Source organism: Schistocerca piceifrons, chromosome 2 (genome assembly GCF_021461385.2).
Source record: "Schistocerca piceifrons isolate TAMUIC-IGC-003096 chromosome 2, iqSchPice1.1, whole genome shotgun sequence".
Classification (NCBI taxonomy): Eukaryota; Metazoa; Arthropoda; class Insecta; order Orthoptera; family Acrididae; genus Schistocerca; species Schistocerca piceifrons.
The window spans coordinates 380,324,843-380,343,532 of NC_060139.1; the positions used below are offsets into that span (position 1 = coordinate 380,324,843).

Sequence of the window (18,690 nt, forward strand, 5' to 3'; positions counted from 1 at the left end):
GCCGCGGCCGGCGCAGCATTGGCACTGCATTACCGAAGACGATGCGTGAGTTATTGCGCTCATCTGCAGCACGAGGATGAGAAATGTTGATTCAATACAGACGCGAATGCGGCGCCGTGGACGCGGGCGGGGACGCGGCGAAATTAAATTTGGACACCAATCTCTTGATGTCGATGGCAATGGGCGGCGTTTCATATATCGTGAATACAACGGTGATTCCCTCCGGGTGTTCGCTCTAGTTACCGGGCTGCACGCCACATTGTGTACCAGATTTCATCAGGTTCCAGAGGCAGCTGTGGGTGTAGAAACTCTTTCATCGCAGCGAGAGGAGGAAAATGTAATCTGTGCCCGGACAGGGACACAATCTTGCAAACCTTATAGGTAGCGGTGGAAAATTGACTTTATAGATTCGGATTCTTTCATTTCCAGTAGGCAAGGTAGTATAAAATAGTACATCTTGCTTTTGTCAGTGTCAGCATGAAATACCATATATCTTAGTAGAGCAAATCATTGTACTCTCGTTTTTACAGAGTTTTAACAAATTATCAAACCACTTCCAAACGGGTAAATTTTCATTAACACTGAATACATGATCTTACCATCTCTAAAACAGAGCGGCTCCAGATGGCATCGTACCTGGATGTGACTTTGTCCCTGAGGAAGAAATGATACGTTAAAAAGTCTAGAGAGGGAGTGCCCATGTTCAGAAGATGTAAGTATGAGACCAATTCATCGGCCTCACAGATCTCGATTTACGTACACTCTGACGCTCATTTGCTAATAAAATGGTAAATGACCCCCCCTTTTGCCGGCTGCGGTGGTCGAGCGGTTCTAGGTGTTTCAATCTGGAACCGCGTGACCGCTACGATCGCAGGTTCGAATCCTGCCTCGGACATGGATGTGTGTGATGTCCTGAGGTTGGTTAGTTGTAGGGGAGTGATGACCTCAGATGTTAAGTCCCATAGTGCTCAGAGCCATTTGAACCTCTTTTCCTCTTCCTCCTCATAATTATACGATTAGGTGTACCTATCCCATGGGTAGCACAAACAACGTTTACTTCCTCCATTTTTTTTATGTCGTGTGACTAGGTCTAAGTCGCTGCAGTCATGGACTGTGCTGCTGGTTCCGGCGGAGGTTCGAGTCCTCCCTCGGGCATAGGTGTGTGTGTTTGTCCTTAGGATAATCTAGGTTAAGTAGTGTGTAAGCTTATGGACTGATGACCTTAGCAGTTTAAGTCCCATAAGATTTCACACACATTTTAACATTTTTGCCTCCCGTCGGGTAGACCGTTCGCCGGATGCAAGTCTTTCGATTTGACGCCACTTCGGCGACTTGCACGTCGATGGGGAGGAAACGATGATGATTAGGACAACACAACACCCAGTCCCTGAGTGAAGAAAATCTCCGACACAGCCGGGAATCGAACCCGAGCCCTTAGGATTGACATTCTGTCTCGCTGACCACTCAGCTACCAGGGGCGGACTACTTTCACCATTAAACGCTCGATATCATCAATAACCCACATTTTCTCAGATTCTCATATACCAGAAACTTGTTTTGATTTTATTACGAACGGGAATTAAACAGGTGATTCGTTCTAGAACGCCCTTAATCTGTTAGGTAACTGATCTAGATTTCTCATTAATGATTTAAGAGACCATGAGGGCCAATTCTGTATCATTTTCTATTTATACCATGGAATTCACTGCAATCGTTTGCGTAACATCTGCTTTGCTTTCTGTTTTGGTGGCTGCAACCGCTGAGTGTGTCTACTGTTACAAACGCCACCATTTCCACGTACGCGTTTGAAATTAAATCACGTCGCTGAAACTTCAAACTCTTCTTTTGGAGATGACGAGAGTATCGTGTGCCTCAGTTCAAAACTGATTAAAAATTGCCTTACTATCTGAGAATAATGTACAAACGTCCCGTTTTGTAATAACGACTTGTTAATTAATTGTGTATGAAATTACGTTTTTTTAGTGAACGACGTGCCACAAGAGGTGCAAATTATCTCTCTGCTTTCTTCACACTTGCAGTAGCACTGCAAGTAGGATGCGTTAAGTTCTGGTGAGATGTGAGAAAAAAGTGTATTCGAACATACACAAATAGCAATAGCTACAGTCTTTCTATGTGTACAATCATCTCTATTGCTGATACAATTAACGTAATATCGGACCAAATTCTGTAATTTCTCATGGCATAAATTTGACACCGATGATGATACCTCGCACGATGACTTTTTTGTCGTTTTCTCAATGTTACTGAAGAGTCACCATAAAATACGAAGGTTGGAACTTTAATAGCGGCAACAATTAATTTACAGATCGCACAAAATAGATACATGTTTCATAGTTTTACTGACCTTCGAAGTAGTCACCAGTACTGTGTATAACCCGTTACCAGCCATGTGGAAGCCGTAGGATACACTTAGCAGTGCCAGTTGTGTTGACAGTTCAAGTGGCGAGGTCTGTTGCCAGACGAATTTGTAGCAGTTCTGAAGCGAACGCCGTGAAGTGTTTCCTTCAGTTCAGAAATCGAGTTGAACTCACAAGGGCTTAAGTCAGGGGAGTGAAGTAGGTGGTATAGCACTTACCAGCCCCATCAGTCAAACAAATCAGTAACAAATTGCACTGTACGTGCTTGAGCATTGTCTTGCAAAGTGATGGTCAGGTCCTGCAGAAAGTGTCATCGCTTCTGTCTCTAAGCTGGTCGTAGGTCGTGTTCCAAAAATGAACAGCGTAGAGACAGAAGTGATGACACTTTCTGAAGGACCTGACCATCAATTTGCGGAACAATGCTGAAGCACGTACAGTGCAAGTTCTATACCTGATCCTTATGGCTTTCTAGCCAAAAATAGGAAAACACTGTACATAAAAGCTCCCTTTAGTCACTTGCCGCAAGGAGAGACGTCCTAACAACATGTCTGAGCAATTCGACAGTACCCTGCTGCGACCAGTGAACTGCTGGAGATTACTCAGATGAAATTGTTAGGTTGCTGGCGTTCCACCAGCGAGTTAATGCGTAAATATTTAATTTGAGGCTTTGTTGTGTCTTAAGCCAAGTTATTATTCAGATCAAACTATAAACATTGTCAACTGTTGGTGATCGGAAGCAGCAGGAGCTTAAACTAGTAGTCAATTTTATTTCGCTTTTCTGAAGTTTACAGAGAAGTATTTGAAGTAAAACTCATATTTTACAACTGTATATTACTAATTCTTCAATTGCATTACATAAGGAAAGGTTAGTTTTTTATCTATCTATGGAGAGTGTATTTTATACTGATAAAGCATAACAAGACTACCTGCCTGTTCAGCGGGCCACATGCGTTTAGGCATGAAACTAGCATTGAGCTAATTACTTGAATCATATTTTTGACAGCTGTGTCACATTGCACTTTCCACATTGCTGAGGCGTTTTTGCATTGTTAGGCCCTGTTCTGCCTTACACTGTGGTACACCTACCGAACTCTGGAAGTTTTACAGTGCAGCTATCTTTTGATGCAGACAAGCAACAGGAGTATAACAGCAGCAGTTGATTTTATTTCACACTTTTATATTTTGAGAAATAGTAATTAAAGTAAAACACGTTTTGAACAAGTATGTGTTACTAACTCCTTAAGTAGATTGGATAAGCAAACGTTGATTTTCATCTGTCTATAGGAAGTATGTTACACACTTATTCTGGGGTGGGAGGGGGGGCAGTCGATAAACGAGTTTGAAAACATAGTTGACAACATTGCCATCATTTACACTGATCATTACGGCACTTTTTGATAAATAAGTCGGGTCGTTCGGATACTTTTGAGCACAGCCCAGATGAGGCTAAATTGTAACTGGCCCTTTGATTTTAATAGTGGCTACAATATCGTGCTCTTATTCGAGGAGAGGGGGCAGAGGTGGTATTTGTGTGTGTGTGTGTAGGGGAGAGAGAGAGAGAGAGAGAGAGAGATTCCATTTACCGCTCATCGCTATTTTATTTTTTTAAATTTACCGCTAGTTTTTGTAATTTGCCACATTCATCTCTTGACGGCGCCAGAAAAAGAAGGGGTTCAGGTGGAAGACTCGGAACTACTCGGAAGTATTCAAAACGAGATAATAAATTCCGGAGAATTCCCTCTGTGGTGCGAGCTTGCATGCGTGCGTGTGTTTGTGTGTGTGTGTGTGCTTAACTTTACCTTCACCGTGATCTTTAACTTTATCACTCACTGCTTTCTTTAAATTTTAAATTTTCAAATTTCATGCCTTCATTTCCTGATTACGTAATTAAAAAAGGGGTGTGACTTATGACGTTATCAAAAGGACGACACCTTTTTACAGATGTAAACAAAGTGAGCTAGAACATAAGTGAACGTCACTTACTACGTCACAAATGTAAAGAATATGAGCCAGATAATACATTGCCATTCTACTTATGCAGTATTTCTTTCCGTTCAGTCAGATTAGCACAGACTGACATCATTCGTTTTCGATGATAGTTGTATCATTTATTTTGCATCTATCTACACAGCTATTCAGACAAGAACATTGTTACTTATTGCATCACAATTATGTAAAATTTGTTAACAGAATGTTTTCAGTACGTCTCACTGTTTCTTAGTTACATGTTATAGCTACAAATAACATATTAAAATCGTGTTCTTGTGTTGAGGATGTTAATAATGGGTAATAATTTCTGAGTGGACTACATTTTATACGGCTCAGCATTGCAATTAAATAATTAATCGGGCAAGAGATTGACACTGTACGCAATAATACGTTACAAAACTGCTAAATAATTGCATACGGTTTCGTCTTCCCCTAGGAGTTGCTGATTCATCTGAGGAGTCAATCAAGTATTGCGGTTGTTGTGGCTCTATGCCTTCGCATATTGTTAGAATTTAGGGACGAATGTCCGTCTCTTGAAAGCGTCTTGCAGTGTGGGCATAGCTTTTGTCTGTCTGCCACACTTGTGGGTAGGGTTACTCCCACTCGCGGTAGCTGTTCCTATTCAGTCGACGATGTGAAACAGGGCGGGCAGGATTAAGTAATTTCCTAGCGCTGCTTATTACACCCACGCTGCGCAGGGCCCGTTGAGACTCCCGAGGCTTACATTAGCGGTTCAGTCGCACGCTAAGTTCGCGCCTCTGTCTGAGTGCGTAGTGGCGTGCGCGGATCAAGAGCCGAAACATCAAGCTCTTGTTTATAAAGCATGTAGGTTCTTGTTATAAACAATATTGCTATTAAGTCACCAGTATTTAGAGTTCTCTGAACTCTTTTAAACACAAAATGTGTTACAGCCAACCACCTCTATAAAACGTTTTGCATATTCCAATCTTTGTCTGCTATTATAATTTTTTCTGTTTGAGGTCGAGAAAATACACTCCTGGAAATTGAAATAAGAACACCGTGAATTCATTGTCCCAGGAAGGGTAAACTTTATTGACACATTCCTGGGGTCAGATACATCACATGATCACACTGACAGAACCACCGGCACATAGACACAGGCAACAGAGCATGCACAATGTCGGCACTAGTACAGTGTATATCCACCTTTCGCAGCAATGCAGGCTGCTATTCTCCCATGGAGACGATCGTAGAGATGCTGGATGTAGTCCTGTGGAACGGCTTGCCATGCCATTTCCACCTGGCGCCTCAGTTGGACCAGCGTTCGTGCTGGACGTGCAGACCGCGTGAGACGACGCTTCATCCAGTCCCAAACATGCTCAATGGGGGCAGATCCGGAGATCTTGCTGGCCAGGGTAGTTGACTTACACCTTCTAGAGCACGTTGGGTGGCACGGGATACATGCGGACGTGCATTGTCCTGTTGGAACAGCAAGTTCCCTTGTCGGTCTAGGAATGGTAGAACGATGGGTTCGATGACGGTTTGGATGTTCCGTGCACTATTCAGTGTCCCCTCGACGATCACCAGTGGTGTACGGCCAGTGTAGGAGATCGCGCCCCACACCATGATGCTGGGTGTTGGCCCTGTGTGCCTCGGTCGTATGCAGTCCTGATTGTGGCGCTCACCTGCACGGCGCCAAACACGCATACGACCATCATTGGCACCAAGGCAGAAGCGACTCTCATCGCTGAAGACGACACGTCTCCATTCGACCCTCCATTCACGCCTGTCGCGACACCACTGGAGGCGGGCTGCACGATGTTGGGGCGTGAGCGGAAGACGGCCTAACGGTGTGCGGGACCGTAGCCCAGCTTCATGGAGACGGTTGCGAATGGTCCTCGCCGATACCCCAGGAGCAACAGTGTCCCTAATTTGCTGGGAAGTGGCGGTGCGGTCCCCTACGGCACTGCGTAGGATCCTACGGTCTTGGCGTGCATCCGTGCGTCGCTGCGGTCCGGTCCCTGGTCGACGGGCACGTGCACCTTCCGCCGACCACTGGCGACAACATCGATGTACTGTGGAGACCTCACGCCCCACGTGTTGAGCAATTCGGCGGTACGTCCACCCGGCCTCCCGCATGCCCACTATACGCCCTCGCTCAAAGTCCGTCAACTGCACATACGGTTCACGTCCACGCTGTCGCGGCATGCTACCAGTGTTAAAGACTGCGATGGAGCTCCGTATGCCACGGCAAACTGGCTGACACTGACGGCGGCGGTGCACAAATGCTGCGCAGCTAGCGCCATTCGACGGCCAACACCGCGGTTCCTGGTGTGTCCGCTGTGCCGTGCGTGTGATCATTGCTTGTACAGCCCTCTCGTAGTGTCCGGAGCAAGTATGGTGGGTCTGACACACCGGTGTCAATGTGTTCTTTTTTCCATTTCCAGGAGTGTAATTCCTTGATCATATGCGGTTTTCCTTGGATCCTGTCTTTGGTTAATCGTTCAAGGATCTCTTATTCTAACCTCATCCCATCACATTATTTTTAATAACCGTCAGTAGAAGCTGATGAATTAGAAATTCCTCCAGTTCGTTCTTCTCCGATTTCCCCTGGACCATTCAGGCTTCCATGTACAGAGTATCAAACACAGGGGTTTACACATTTTTAAGTCACATGGATGGCCACAACAGTACTGGTTCGTTAGTTATGTAGTTAGTTAGTCACATGCTCCATACATCATTTGAACGATTCTTTTATCGAAATGATGTGTAACGAGTCAATTTACAGGACATGTATACGTGATTACTGTTAACGTTAATGAACACGTAATTATTTTTAATCTTGCTCATGCAACTACGTTTTTTACTACCGACTAGTTTTTAAGTAGAAACTCGTCTATGAAGTAGAAGGAAACTGGAAATTAGTGGTAAGGTCTTAGGGGACCAAGCTGCTGAGGTCATCGGTCCATAAGCTTACACACTACTTAATCTAACTTAAAATAACTTACGCTAAGGACGACACACGCACCCATGCCCGAGGGAGGACTCGAACCTCTGACGGGGGAGCCGCGCGGACCGTGACAAGACGCCCAGACCGAGCGGCTACCCCGCGCGTCGAAGTAGGAGGAGTTGTCCAGGAGAAATGATTTTAAATTAGCTTTAGAACTTGCTTCGCTACCTGGCAGACATTTTGTGATATCGGACAAAGGGCCAAAACCTTTTGTTGCTGCATACTGAACTCCTTTCTGAGCTACTGATAGCTTTTTCAGAGGGTAATAAAGGTCATTTTTCTTTCTAGTGATAATGTTTTACTGTTGTTCAATATGCTCTCCATTGGCAGCAATACTGCGTCTGCAAAGCTGGGAAACAGATCGACACACATATTGCCATTGGAATGGATACACCGGCAGTCACAATCGTCTTACTCATATCGTCAAGCGTACGTGGATTTGTGGCATAGACGTTGTCCTTCAAAGTTCTCCAAAGAAAGAAGTCTTAACAGCGTTAGATCGGGAGGAAAGAAAACATGATCCTTATCTCGATACAGTTGATGAACGGCTGGTAAAAACCGTTCCCACAACGTGATAAGGAACTTCACACTTGTCACTGTTCCTTCAAATAAGAATGGCCCTATAAGTCCTCTGACAGACATACCACGACAGAATGATAACCTAGGAACATTAACAACTCTTTCTTCCATAACATGCGGATTATCTCTTGCCCAGTACACACACTTTTAGTGATTGATGGCTTCATTCAATTTAAATTTCGCCTGCTCCGACCAAATAATGACAAGTCAACTATCCACTACCAAAAATCTACACACACAATTCGAGGCGCCTAACCGGATCGTCCTCATCCATCGCCTGAAGCAACTTGGGACTGTAGGGTTTCCATTTTGCTTTTGGTGAACACTTGATTTGCTTATATCTGATTCACGGGCATCTCTCCTCTGGACTTCGTTAGAGATCTTGTATAAGCTTGTACCGATGTCACGTAATTTAGTTACTGACGTTGGCGCAGAACCAGACTCTGCACTTTTTCATGTTTTCGCATTTCCAATATAACTTTAAAATCCATTTGCTTCCCTCGGAGGACACGTTTCGACCCATCTTAATACATACGTGCAGTTACTGGCAATTGAAGATAAACTAAACACAAACAAATGAATGGATATACACACTAGTCGTGGAAGCACCATATAATCACAACTGGGTCAGGTTCTCTTTAATACATCTTCAGTTACATAAGGTCAGACAGTGCAAACTCTTTTGTGGGACCCCCTGTATTCATATGGTCAATATGATAGGTTTTAGGAACTTCTTCGTCACTCTGTATTTCATTCCAGTATGGCTCATTCCTTGAAGAGCCATTTCCTCGATTGTGACAGTTTATTTCAAATGTCAATAATCCCATGTTGCCATATAACCATTGTTTACTATGTGATGTTTATCAGTGGCATCTATCTACCTGCTAAGGATGTTACTGTGATTATTATTATACAAATTACGTAATTGTGTGACTCACAGATTAGTATGATGGTCGTTAATTATTGAGCGTTTAGTTCTACTTCATCCAAAAGATTTGCCTAATTCTGCTGCTCGCATAGCTGTTGTGAACTCTAGGAACTGAACGGTTTATCTCCCCAAATTAACTGATATGTAACAGGGAAGACACTTCATTCCTCAGCTCACGCAGTGAACAACAGAAACATTTTTCTTTTGATTTTGTCTAACTGTGGTAGATACTGATTTTACAACTGTTCTACACACACCAAAAAACGTTTTTCGTCACTCCGGTTCCCAGAACTCCTGAAGATAGACGTTGACTGCGGATATTGTATCACAGATACAGTCCTTTTGACTGTTCACAGATGTCACTAAACCTACCCAAAGATGTAAACAACCATGCATGGGCAGCGCCTATTAGACGAATGGGGTCCGACAGCCTATCACTTCCAATCATTCCACCAGGAAGGAGGTACACGGCTCGTGTTGTTTGTAGTTCAACCATGCCTAGACGGTCAATACCGCGGTTCGATCGCGTCCGCATTGTTACTTTGTGGCAACAAGGTGAGTGTCCAGGCATCTCGGACTGCACCAAATCGATATTGTTCGGACATGGAGGAGATACATAGAGACAGGAACTGGCGATGACATGTCTCGCTCAGGACGCCCCAGGGGTACTACTGCAGTGGACGACCATTACCTACGGATTATGGTTCGGAGGAACCCTGACAGCAAGGCCACCATGTTGATAAGAGCTTTTCATTCAGCCACAGGACGTCGTGTTACGACTCATACTGTGCGCAATAGGCTGCATGATGCGCAACTTCACCTCCAACGTCCATGGTGAAGTCCATCTTTGCAACCATGACACTAAGCAACGAGGTACAGATGGAGCAACAACATGCCGAATGGACCGCTCAGAATTGGCATCACATTCTCTTCACCGATGAGTGTCGCATTTGCCTTCAACCAGACGATCATCGGAGACGTGTTTGGAGGCAATCCGATCAGGCTGAACGCCTTAGACGCACTGTCCAGCGAATGGTGGAGTTTCCCTGCTGTTTTGGGGTGGCATTATGTGGGGCCGACGTATGCCGCTGCTAGTTATGGAAGGTGCCGCAACGGCTGCACGATATCTGAAGGCCATCCTCCGACCGATAGTGCAACCATATCGGCGTGTGTACAGCAATCTGGACCACCACCTCTGTAGGTCTCGCTGTATGGTGGCATAACACGCAATGTGTAGTTTTCATGAGATGTAAAAAGGTCAGAAAAAGATGTTTATCTTGAGATCTATTCCAATTATCTGTACAGGTTCCGGAAATCTCACAACCGAGGTGATGCAAAACTTTTTTTGATGTGTGTATATTTTAATTACGTGGCCGATTTCTCTTACTGTAAACGCAATCGTATTTGATGTTCCTGCCTGGCTCACATCCTTGTCTCTCAGACTAGGGCTCTGCACGTCAAACTACACGAACAAGAGAGCTATAAAAACTTAGTAAGTTGTTTTCCCGCGGTAACTGCGATAACCGCGCTACGAGAGTAGCAGAGGTGTGAGCGCAAAGGAAAGTATCTGACTAAGCAGAAATTTGAGTTTAAAGTTTCATTGGAACAATAAGTAGAACACCAATATAGAGTGGCTGAAATGTGAACAGTTTGTGAAATATAAAATAAATAATGTTTGCAGACGGGTATACGAATCTCACGTTTACAATCAGGAGAATCAGAAAGCAGTCTAGTGTTATTTACGTTTTTATGCGTTGACTTTAAAGTCTCAGATTGTCACCAGCTGAATCATAATAATCATGACCAGCGGGACATTTATACACACATGGGATTTTATCGGCCAGTAGCCATATGATTACTGGGCACAGATACAGGAATTATTTTGGCAGAAGCAATGATCGCAAAAAAGTAAATAAAATTCTTTGTTGGCTGTGAACGATGGAACTCATAGATAAAGGAATATGAATTTTTGGTTTGCAGCATTGCAGATTTTCTGATTGCTCCATATGTTTTTAACGAAACGACAATAAGTCATACATATTCATTACGAAGTATCCTAGGGTTTGACTGAGGACGTATGAAAGTGTGAGACGATAGGTCCTCAGTTAGCATTAGCGTGAAGTTACACGCTTGCTCATTAGTAGTTCCCTCATTGGCAGATGCATCATCCACTGTCGAACGGTCACAGGTTCATGTGGTGACTGTATTGAACTTATCCTACGCCAATGTATATAGAAAATAAAACCCATTAGAATCACGAGTCCCAACGTTGCACTGTGGTCTGTTCACTGTTGTTCCACTGTGAATGAAACTGAGAAATTACCGAAGCACATTATTTTGTACGGTATCTATGTTACTGTTTTTTTGTTTTCTTTTCTTTATTACGTAAGAACTACATTTTCAGATACCACAAAATAAGGCTGACGTTAAATTTCCTGCAGAAGCTAGATTATGCACTGCATGAAAAGTTTTATCCCCTGCACTGTTCGGATACGGCGATTCAGTCTATGACAACAGCAGTCCCTTTGAATTTCTGACAGGTGCTATTTTTGATAATTGGTCAATAAACATCAGCCGCTTCCATTTACCTGCCACTCAGTATATCGATCTAATGAGCTGCATCGGGGCGTAAACAGCAGTCACTTTAAACGCCTTTTTTATTTCCTAATTCAAAACACACTTTTGCACATCAGATCATATTTGCACGCAGGTCCTGCGCAATGACGCGTTCAACATGAAAAATGTACGAGAAGTAAATTGAATAAGCTGTTGATTTCAAACATTTTATTTCAACACAATTACTTGTTAGATTTTGGAGGGTCACACATTATTCGATTTGTAGCAGTCATCGCACCGAAGAAGAACATAGTGAACTATTTGTAATAAAGGTATATGATTAAAGGCAAATTGATTATCATCAAGTATTTACAAAGCTCTAGACATCCAGACCAATACGTCTCATATGAAAGGGAATCTATAATTATAATACATTCACAAATTCAGTACTAGATAGTGTTTTCAGCGATTGGGACTACATGTACACCGATAAGGAACAAATGGATCACCCTCTGCGAGGTTGAATGCTGCCTGGTGGCTTTGGCACGTGGCGCAATAGTGAGAGTATAATAAGCGAAACGAAGACTGGTGCGGAATCACTCTAGCGACGATACGGACCGCAAATGGGGAAAACTCTGACTTTAACAAAGGTGAACCGTGAATTTACTTTCTTTTTTTTTTTTTTTATTTACTGGCGATTCATCAAGAACATTGACACATTTAATCACACTAGGTGAGCATGGAAGTAGTTGCCAGGAAGTAACTGATGGACAATTACTTTTAACAAATGTGAATTTATTCCTAAAAGCTTCTTCAAAACAGATTTAAAATTATAAGCAGAAAAGCACACTCGAAATATCAAGTCACAATTTAAGAAATGTGAATTTTAATTGTAAATGCCTTTTCAAAACACATTTAAAATTATAAGCTGAAAACACCCTCGAAATATCAAGTTACAGTTTTATTTAGAGGCAAAGAACAAGATTAACAGTAGGAGCCTTCGGGCTGGGAAGGTTGCCTGCTCCCTTTCAACACGGCCGTAGTCATGACCGCTCACAACAACCTCTGAAAGAGTACACTGGTGCAAATCTGCAACACACCAGATTACTTTAAACAAAAAAATTTTAACAACTCACACAAACATGTAAACTATGCACCCCGTGAAAGGAATGGAAATGGTACAACCCTAAAACTATTTGCCACCGAAAGTGCAATTTTTTTTGTTTTTTAAAGGACCCTTACGCTGGAAGGGAGGCAAGCTTATAACGTAAAATAACTATTTAAATAAAACCCATAAAATGCAGACTTACATAAAATGTACAACATGATCTACATTACACATATACCACCTCTCAAGATGATAAGCAAGGTAGAAACATATTTCAAGAATTCGGCCTTTAAGCAATAAATTCGTCAACACCGATTCCGACAACCATGACAGAGGCAGCTATTAACGTATGGCAGATTGACAGGGGGTAGGGGAGGGGGGGGGGTTACTAAACAACCCGAACCGCAGATTGCTTTAAACCTCCCCAGTTCCACAAGGGAAAAACGGACCACCCAATTCACAATAACTACCTTCCAGCGGGTGGGCGAACGGAGAAGAATGGTGGGACGACCCCAAAACAAAGCGGCTGGTGACCACACCAAGAAAACAAGTAGAATTTAACAAGTAAATGAAACAACATACCTCCAATCACTTAACTTATAATCAACTCCGATTTCTGTCGAAGACCTGGCGCAGCACCCCCATCGCTCTCCCGAACCGTCTGCTACCAGCCGCTTCAACGGACGCAGGAAGGCGCGCCGATCTCTCGTCTCACGGCGTCGCAGCTCGCCCCGGCCAGCCGGATGTCGTGGTTTCGCTCCTGCTGCTCTCTTGTGAACCGCGAAGCCACTACCCGTTTCTATACGGCGCTGCCCACTGGACTCACGTGGGGACCTCACATGCACCGATGCTCAAGGCGGACAGGTCATCTCGTGTCTCAGTGCGCGACCAACCAACCGACCGATCCAACCGCCAATGACCGTTGCCCGAGCAACTCGAGCAGACTGGCGGCCTAACGCGCAGACTCAGATGCAGGAACTCAGACCCGACTAGGCGACCACAAGCTGAGTTCTGTTACTGGCGGAGTGGCAAGAGTCTCATTTTCTGGCTTTAAGGTCTGATCCAAACGACAGACATACTAGCACTCCAACGACAGATGGACACTAACTGCCGCACAAATGCAAGCGAGAGACAGAACAGCAACTGGTGACGCGAGACTGACCCAGCCTCACTCCGACTGACCCCCTGACGAGTTTTTTTTTCCTTTATTGTTATTTTCATACCTGTACAATCAGGTAGGCTGTCAGCGGCATGCTACACCGCTCTTCAACCATAGACTTCATAGACTTGACAATGATATAACACAGAATGGAGATACAGAATAAACATAGTGACAGACAAAAAATAGTGGACACAGAAATACAAAAAAAACACGGAGTCGTTCACACTCGACGATAACGACACTGAAAACATGTTGACACGGCGCACATAACACTGATGAATCCGACGGCACAAGTGAACGTATGAGCGTGACGGCGGACACTAAAAACACAAAACTATGGCACACACATGCGAAACTGATGATGATGATCTCTGGCGCGCGAATGTCCACAGAGCGTGTACGAGTCTGGGGACCTGCCAAGAGGGTAAGATGGGGGTGGGAGTGAGAGGGGTGAGCAAGGATGCCAATGGGGGAGGAGGCAGAAGTAGGAGATGGAGGAAGGGCTGGAGGGGAAGCCTGGGGGAGGAGTGGGGAGAAAGGGAGGAGGGAGGGAAGGGGGAGAGAAGGAAGGGAGGGTGCCCAAAGGAACAAACACAGGAAGAGGGAGGGAGGATCAAAGTTGGTAGGAGGGGTAGATGGAGGGGAGGAGGGCATCATCAGGGAGGGGGAGCTGGCGGAAGCCACCTTGTGAGAGGGTAAGGAGGGTGGAGAGATGGAGAGCAGGGGGGACGTGGGAATACAGGTGTGGCAGCGGGTGGGGGTGGGAGAGGATGGGGGAGACAAGCGGGTGAGGAGGTTCGAGTTTACGGGAGGTGTAAAGGATCCGTATCCTTTCAAGGAAAAGGAGGAGGTGTGGGAACAGAATGAGGTTGTACAGGATCCACGTGGGGGAGGGGAGATGGATGCGATAGGCGAGGCGGAGAGCATGGCGTTCAAGGATCTGAAAGGATTTGTAAAAGGTTGGGGGGGGGGGGGGCGGAGATTCAGGCAGGATGGATGTAACAGAGGATAGGGAGGATGAGGGATTTACAGGTGTGGAGGATGGTGGAGGGTTCCAGACCCCATGTACGGCAGGAAAGGAGCTTGAGGAGACGGAGTCGGGAGCGTGCCTTGGCTTGGATTGTCCGGAGATGGGGGCTCCAGGAGAGGCGACGGTCGACAGTGACGCCAAGGTACTTAAGGGTGGGGGTGAGGGCGATAGGGCGGCCCCCTGACGAGCTGATAGCGCCCCTTAAATGCACGTGAACAGGCAACCTTTCTACTTTCCCACTAGAGGGAGACACCAGAGCCACGATTACTACAGTGGCGCCACCGCCAGAAACGGAGGGCGACTGCTTCACACAACGCCCTGCGGCGCGCTCTTCAAAACATCAATTTTGTACTACAGCTCAAAAGGGCAGTTTGTTGTGGCACGGCGCCCAGAGAACAACGCATCGGAAACAACGAAACTTGGCTGTTCGCATACTACCAGCGTAAGAGCCTATGAGAAGTGTTTGAGGACGGGAATACCAAGAGTAAGACGACAAGATATTGGACGTCCACGCCTGATCACAGAACATAGACGCCGGAAGCTTGCGCGTTCTGTAAACCAGGATAGGCGGCTGTCTGACCACATGATACAGTGCTTGGGCAGGCACAAGTGTTTCGGGGCACGCCTTTCAGCGCACAGAGTTCCACAGCAGACATTTACATGCTCCCATGTTGACCGAGCGGTATCCTAAATTGCGATCGCTGTGGGCACGAGTGTGAACCAACAGAAAGGTGACGCCTGTTCGGATGTATCATATTTTTTTATTACACCAGGTGAACGAACATTTTCGGATAAACCGTCATTCAGGTCAACGGTTGCTCGAAACATGCAGCGTGCGACGGAAGCAGGGCGATGGGGGTAGTATTATGCTATGGGGGACATTCAGTTGGGCTACGAGTACGGTATAGTAATCGAAAGGACACGGCGGCTATGGACTCCGCCACATTTTATTAAGACGACCACTGCACATAAAATATTGGAGAAGCGAGCCGTGCTATTGCGAAGAAGAGAATTTGTTATACGAGACGAAGGTTGGATGCCATCGCAAAAGAATTGTTCCATCTGCGCTTGAAGATTGCAGCACTTCATTCTCCTAAATCTTGGGACTGGATGGATGGAGTGACTTCAGCCAAGTTCGAGTGGGGGGGGGGGGACAGCTTTTATTGCGTATTCCGATTCTACATAAAAAAAATACGTACCGTTTGTTCAACCTATTCTTTCCCATTCGTGATAGATGGGTCTGTAACAGACAAATGTCGTGTTTCCAGAATGAGATTTTCGCTCTGCAGCGGAGTGTGCGCTGATATGAAACTTCCTTGCAGATTAAAACTTTGTGCCGGACCGAAACTCCAACTCTGAACCTTTGCCTCTCGCGGGCAAGTGCTCTACCAACTTTTTTATTTTTTTTTCATTTTTTTAGACAGCTGTTTTTGTTTTTTTGTTTTTATTTTCTTTATTTTTTATATTTTTATAGCCTCTTAGAAAAATGGAACTAAAAAAAGAAACTAAGTGCCACCGTCACTTTTCATCCTATAACAAAAAAATCTGGTCCACTTCAGGCGTTGGCTCCTGACTAAACCTTCCCCAGAGAACTGCCTATATATCAGGGGAAATATGGGAATTCAAGGTTAGTGCTATCCTTACAAACAAAATAAAATCTTCCTTTTTTCTGAAATTTTGTTTTGTTTTGTTTATTTTTGTTGTGTAATTGATCAGAGGCCTTCTGCGCCCTGCTGGTAATATGTTGAGTCACGTCTTCTCGAAATTGATGTGTTCCGTTCAATTGTTCACAAATGTTCATTGGTTCAAACAAGAAACCTTCTTCTCTCTTGGCTTAACACATTCCAGCTGCGAAGCGGGTCGTGGAAAGCACTCCCAAGGAAGTTCGAGAAAAATTGTCTGTATTTTGAGTGACGGACAACGACCTAATAACGGTCATTGAGGTATGTCCAAAAATCGAGTACAGAGTCTACAGTTTGTCCAAATAGGAAGTGAATGGCATGTCCGCGAATCCAATTTACAGCATTGGTCTTTGTCAGAGGAAAATAGTCACGTTCCGGAAATAATAATGAAAGGGGAGTAATCTGATCCAGAATGTCCCGCGTTAGAAAAACCACAATACGACGAATCAATTGCCAAACCTCCGCCGCCGGTCCTCAAACAAACCCACGTTCTTCATTGTCTGGCATTCCACACGTGGAACATAGAGGTTATTGGGCGAGGTGGATACGATGAAGGCGAGATTGATTGATTTGCTTACCATTGACAGTCAGGTACCAGACAGATTGAACATTCGTGTCAAGGTAACAGGCGAACACCGCGCGCCATACATGACGCCAGTCAACCTGGGGGAACTTTTGTTCAGTCGGGTGGACGACGTAATTAGAGGACATTGTTTACTGCCTTTGTCTTGAGTAAAAGCTGTCTTGGTAAGGTGAGGCGTAGATAACTGAGTTCAAGAAAGAAGTATCGTTTATAATGGAACTGCGCCGGAACATCCGAGATCATCACTGGGGCTGACACTGAGACCGGCGAATATGTCGACAGGAGGAGACCAGTGAGGCTCGTTGAGCAACGTGTCCGTACCGTCATCTGGGAGCTGACAAATAGGGCGCGAGCTCTATCCGGCACGTGAAACAGACCTATCCCACCTCGTTCATGGGGAAGAGTAAGGGTTGCATGGTTAACTTTGAACAACAGCCCAGAGCTGACGAAAGATGCCATCGCTGCCAACATGCGACGTGCCACAGTAAGCGGGAAAGGTAGGACTTGTGCTACATGGGGAACTCGGGATGCGATATATGTATATTGACATATCGAGCTCGTTGGAGAATATCTAGGGATCGAAGGCGATGGTCCATAAGACCTGCTCTCCTCATTAAAAGGAGGCGTCGGCAGCTGATGGTGCCTGAACGCCGGAGATCAGATGAAAAATCTTACCGAGCTACCCAAGCACGACTCACGCCCCGTCCTCACAGCTTTACTTCTGCCAGTACCTTGTCTCCTACCTTCCAAACTTTACAGAAGCTCTCCTGCGAACCATGCAGAACTAGCACTTGCCCGCGAAAGGCAAATGTCCCGAGTTCGAGTCTCGGTCCGGCACACAGTTTTAATCTGCCAGGAAGTTTCAAATGTCATGTTGTTTATTTTTTATTTATTTATTTTTTTCTGCAATTAAGAACCGACGCATTTGATTCTACATTTCATTTACGATGTAAATGACGCAGCATTATTCCGAAAGAGCCAAAGAAGAGTTGAATCGCGATTTCCATGGTCGCTGGATCGGTAGAGCTGATCCCGTAACGTGGCCTGTCAGATCAAGGGACATTACGTAGACGATTTTTTTGTGGGGTTATCTGAAGGACAAAGTGTATACAGAAGTACTAAATAAAGGGCAGAAGATGACAGAACACGTTAGAAATGCTTGCGCAAACATTGCAAAAGACATACTTTTAAATTGTGTACATGCATTCCACGCACCAATTAATAAATGCGTCGAAATGGAAGATCGTCCGTTGGAGCATTTATTGTGAATTACAACTATGGTGAGAGGCAAGGGGTCTCGCCGATATGAAGCACGCCGATGGGAAAAGGAAATTATTATATCCGTGTCATTGTTCCTGGATCATGTTAAACTTGGTTTCTAACCATACATTAAGACGGCTAACCATATTGTACTGTGCAGTCAAATTTGCAACACTAAAGTAAATTTCGAAAATAAGAACACAAAGGTTTGCATTTACATCGCAAATGAAATGTAGAATCAGATCCGTCTGTTCGTATCTGCAAAAAGAGGCTCACTTGACTCTTGTCGTTTACTGCGCCATCTACTGCGAATGAAGAACAATGGTTTGAGTAAACCGTACTTCCCATCTGAAAATACAAATTTGATCCGGCCCACGCAGAAGTTGTGATTAGGAGGTAGCCATTTGTAACACAGATAGACGTCCCCTTTTCTAACATTAATTTTTCACCTATAACTTTTTTTT

The 18,690-nt window shown here is 44.8% G+C and overlaps 1 protein-coding gene across 1 annotated transcript in view; it reads right to left on the minus strand.

Moving 5' to 3' along the window:
• LOC124775413 (agrin-like) overlaps positions 1 to 18,690 on the minus strand; it is a 328,642-nt gene that overhangs the window by 194,847 nt on the left and 115,105 nt on the right. The gene's annotated exons all lie outside the window — the stretch shown is intronic.